Source organism: Oratosquilla oratoria, chromosome 31 (genome assembly GCF_046742065.1).
Source record: "Oratosquilla oratoria isolate Oo_2021 chromosome 31, ASM4674206v1, whole genome shotgun sequence".
NCBI classification, from domain to species: Eukaryota; Metazoa; Arthropoda; class Malacostraca; order Stomatopoda; family Squillidae; genus Oratosquilla; species Oratosquilla oratoria.
This window is the reverse complement of record NC_134807.1, coordinates 2249007-2254356: the sequence shown is the minus strand read 5'-3', so window position 1 is coordinate 2254356 and position 5350 is coordinate 2249007.

The window sequence follows — 5350 nt, the reverse complement described above, 5'->3', positions numbered from 1 at the left end:
ACAAAATATATACACAAAGTATTATATGAACACAAAATCCTTTATTGCAAACGTTCTTGCAAAACAATATTTTTTATCAAAGTGAAAGTGCAGATAATATTAGAAAATTCGGGTCATGAACACAAATATACTTATTCCAGTGGGAAAAAAATATGGGACAACTTATATATTCACACAACGGTACAAGTTGATATATGGCTCATGTGTTTCATGTGTTTCTAGTAACCCAAGTTACATATCTTTCATATTCAATATCTCGAGAACTACGCACTTGCGAAGGAAATCAAGTACACCATGGTTCATATCACAACATTTATCACTAGGAACACATGGGTCATATATCAACTTGTACCGTTGTGTGCATATATAAATTGACCCTTGGATTTAAATTACGAATAAAACATTGCGATTATTTATGTTGCGCTTTCTGCCGAGAGCAACGTACAACTGGCCATGACTAAAGACAGGTGAAGGTAAGTGGAGGCCAACATAAACATTGTTGAAAATTTGTCGTTGTGACTTGTTTATCGTCATGGTATAAGCTGTGATCAGTGGAAATTGTCGGCGGGTCATTTTGAAAGGAAGAGATGTATCACTTGGGGTTAAATCAATTTTAGGTATGAATGCTTTTTCTCCTTTCTTGCTCCCACTGAGTGTGGTCAATTATTGTTTTACCATGAATGTACATTTCATTTAGTGATATAATAATCAGACGTGTTCCATTTAGTTATCACTTTCTTGGATTTAAATTACGAATACGTAGAAGCATTATGATTGTACCTTTCTTCAATTTGAGTACATTTAACAGTTTAACAGTTGATGTTCTGGAAGAGGCTGTTAAGCCTGTACATCCAGCTCGGAATGATTAACTAGATTTGTGATTACACTGGTGGTGGCTATATTATAGATAATTTTACTATAATCTATTTTAGCTCTATAATTATAAAATAAATCTTGATCCCTCCATGCCTTATCTATATTGTTTTCAAATTTCCAAATAGACTGTGAGTCAACAACAAATTGTGGCAGCATGTTCCAATTGTTAACCACTCTATTACAAAATGAATTATTTCTTTTTTCCAGTCTCGTTCTTTTCTTATAAATCCTCTTGGAGTGACCTCTTGTTCTATCGCTATCTCTTAACATGAATAGTCCTTGACATACTTCCGTATCATATCTGCCGGACAGGATTTTGAACGTTTCCAACATGTCTCCCTTCGCCCGTCTGTAAGCCAGTGTGGGTATCTTCAATTTCCTGAGGCGCTCTTCATAACTTAGATTCTTCAGTGTTGGAACTAATTTGGTGGCTCTCCTCTGTACATTTTCTATAGCCTCTATGTCCTTCACCAGGTATGGGGCCCATGCTTGATTTGCATACTCTAGGTGTGGTCTGACCAGTGCCACATATAATTGCTTGAATACCACCTCATCCAAAGATACAAATGTTCTCCTGATAAGTCCTGTTATCTTGTTAGCCATATTTATTTTCATATTTATGTACTCAGAAAAGTTTAACCTATTATCAATTATGACTCCAAGATCTTTTTCATGTCCAACTTCTAATAACTGTTCTTTCATATAGTAATTTCCATGGGGCACTTCAGATCTGCCAATTCTCATAGATTTACATTTCTTTGGATGAAAACTCAATAACCACTGGTCAGACCACTGCCTCATACAGATGATGTCCTCTTGCAAAAACTTAGTATCATCGTTTTTCTTGATTTGTCTATACATCTTTGTGTCATCGGCATACAAATACAATTGACTATCATTTTTTATTACGTGTACATGTGTACATGTGGAGGCATTCCAGAAGGCGTTTGAGAGTTTAGGAATTCCATAGGGTAATTAGCTTCACTTTCTATGTTATCATATGCTATTGAATCCACACTTGTATAGAATGTCCTTTCCCCCTGAATTAAGTCCAAAACATTGTTGTTCAACTGAAGAGTGAAGAGCATCTCAACCAGCGGCGGCACCAGGAATTTTTAGTTGGGGAGGCTAAGGGGGGCCTAATAGTAATATGATAATACACATATATTATCCTCATTTCAGAAGGGGAGGGGGTTAATGGTTGGGCTAGCACTGACGGCTGACAAATCTTTAGCCCTGGCAATTAAAAATTCCACTTAATAAAGTTATTTCAATGAGTGTTTTAAATTTTCAATTTGCTCATTTCAATTGGGGGGGCTAATGGGGGTGCTGGCCACTTTTTGTGGGGAGCTAAAGCCCCCCCCCCCAATTCCATTGCTTTGGCATGTGTGAATATGAGGCTTTTCTCATACATCTGAACCACTCTGTGTCATCTTGTAGCAAGTTTCGATGCATTGCTGCTTCTTTGAATGTGGAGTATTCTGTTCCAGTTATTTCTCTCAATTGTGAAAAACTGAATGCACGTTTCACATGGAGCAACAGTATTCTCAAGCTTACAGTATATATTCTAGAGATAATTTTATCAGCGCCTCTTTGCCTGGGCTGTCATAATGTTGTTTGCTTATTGAACACATAGTGATATGGTATCTCTGTATAATGCAAATTTCTTGCATTAACATCTGTTTGATTTAGAATAAACCAAGCTGTTAATTGAGTGTTACATTGCTGAGCTCTCTCAAGTGCCTGTCTTTCCTCTCCAGGCTGGAAATACACGGGCTGTTGGTGTTCCAGGTGGACTGGCATCCGAATTACTGAATGAGATCTGTCGTGTATTTTGAACTCAAGTAGACGCCACATTTCTTCTGGAGCACTTACATATCGAGCATTTAGGTGTTGTTGGACCTCATCATATATTATCTCTTGTCCCATCTGATTTTCTGCTATAGCAACATGTATTGAATCATAACCTTTATAAAAAAAATTGAAAATGTATTTCACTGATGCAATTGAGGTGCAAATCTCAATGTTGATGTGGCAATTCTTGCATAAGAATTTGTTGTATGGTACAACAAATCGATTGTCCACTTGATTGTTTCCAATTTGAATAGTTGGCCCAAGAACATGTCTGTAAGAAGGATAACCATTTGCATTGATTCTGGTTGCCATTTCAAAATCTTTTGGGAACATTTTTTTTTCCATGCAAACTGAGTTAGGGTTCATTTCGCCACAGGGTCAGTGGATCATATATTTCTTTATGATTTCATACAATTCAGGATAATTAAGTTGGTTTGGAATTTCGGCACACACTAATTCATCAATTTTATCATGGTTATTTGGTTTATCTTCTTGGTCCCAAATCACTAACATGTGAACATGAGGTAATCCTCTTTTTTTGGAACTCAATTGTATAGCAAAAAGCAAGAACCTTTCCCAAGATATACTTCTTCGTAATATCTTCAACTAAGTCAGGTCTATCAGAAGCAGCCTGTCCTTATTGAAGATTGTTCTGGATCTCAGGCAGGCCAGTTGGCGTTACATGTCATGGTGATGAATAAATTTGGACTACCAAATTGCCTCACTATTGCCATTGCGTCATGATAGCTCTCTTGCATGTTTCTTGGAGAGCCTTGAAAAGAAGAGGGCAGTATGACAGTTCGTCCTACCAGCACAATACCATCACCTGCTACTCTATTCAAATGATCAGCCAATCCACGATATTCCTCAACTTTCAATTGATTTTGCTGAGTTTTTATGAAATTTTAAGTTATTTGCTTCAACTTGTAGATATGAATCCACAATCCATTGTTGAAATAATTTTTCTCCATGCAAAAGTGGATTAAATTCACCATCTCTGATAGCTGTTTGAAATATTTTGTGCTGGAGCATTGTTACATTTCTTCGCCGAAGATTTATGCCTTGTCTGTCATTACCTTCCATCATTGGTTGCCAGCCAGGTTTGCCAAAAGGGAAGAAAAGAGTATAAGTCAATGGATCAAGATTTGGGCTAAGAATATTCAGGTCAATCAATGGAGCATCCTCATTTCGTGGATAAACTTTGAAATCTCGATGAAACGGAGGCTCTCCATCTGGATTTTGAAAAATCATTGCAATGTCGTTGACAGTTGGTAGGTTGTATCTTCTATCAGCATTTCTGTCTCTATTGAAGAATAAGCTTTTCTGCTTCATGTAGTTCAATCTCACGTAATGTTTTAATGCTGCAGCAAACACGTTATTCTCTCGGATAATGGAGTCCAAATTTTGTAAGATTTCTGATATTAACAATACATTAGCAGTGTTTCTTGCTCTTATATCTGTGGCTCGTTCAGAGTTGATAACATAAAGTTGTGCAAATTGTCTGTTTTGACTGTCATTTGGATGCATATGGGATGTTCTGTGATAAATTTGACCATGAACTCTGAATGTATGTGGTCCTCTGCCATTCGGTTGTACAATCTTAGTTCCCATTGATGCAAATGACACTGAAGCATTATAGTTCCTTATGTTTTCCTTAAAATGCGAGTACTGGGGATCTGCAGGATTTGATAGAAGCGACATGAGGTAAGGTTCTCTTCTTAACGGAGGGATAACCTCTCCTTTGTGGGAACAATTGTTGAATAATCCATCGGAAGGCTTTTCTCCTGCAAAATGCTTGGCTTGACATTTTGAACAAATGACGTTCATTTCACCACAAAAATGTGTAACAATATTACCATCATTGTAAGTATTATTGCCAAATTTGTTCATCTTCAGTCTGTCATTTCTCTGCTGCCTTTCATTTTGACGAAACAATGCCATTCTCCTTCGCGTTTCTTCCCTCCTCAGTTCTCTTTCTTCTTCTTTAGTTTCTTGTTCAAATTGAGCTTCCATTCTTGCTCTTGATTGGGCTCGAATTAAGTCAATCTGCTCTTGAGAGTGATTGTTGTACAAATGTCTTTGGTGCCTGATTTCTTCTCTTTGTTGCTGGGATAGGGCATCTCTAGCTCTTCTTTTGCGTTCTCTCTCAAGTCGTCGTCTTCTTCCCTGAGGCGCTTCCATTTTAATTGATGGTAGATAGGTTTTGTATGTTTCCTTTTATATATTTTAATGTTCAAATTTGTTTGGCTCCAAGTCAGAGTAAATTATTCTTAAAAGCTCCAAAGGAATGGAAATTCAAAACTTTTGAGTCGCCTTCAAATAGAGAGAAAAATTAATAGAAACTTCCTGTTCAGTTTTTGTGTTCGTTTGTGGATTCGGATAATCGCTGCTTCAAAAACCTATAACAATCAATGGGATCAGTCTTCAAAATCATTCAATATGTCTTTGAGATTTATCCTAAATTCTTATCTTTTTCCAACTTCATCCGCATTTTCATGTAAACTAATTGCAAAGCAATCAAGTGAACTTCGTTCTAATAGATATAGATGCATGAAGAAAACAAGTTTATATATCAAATTGTGAAATTGAATATAATTTAGAGCTCTTACTCTATTCAGTA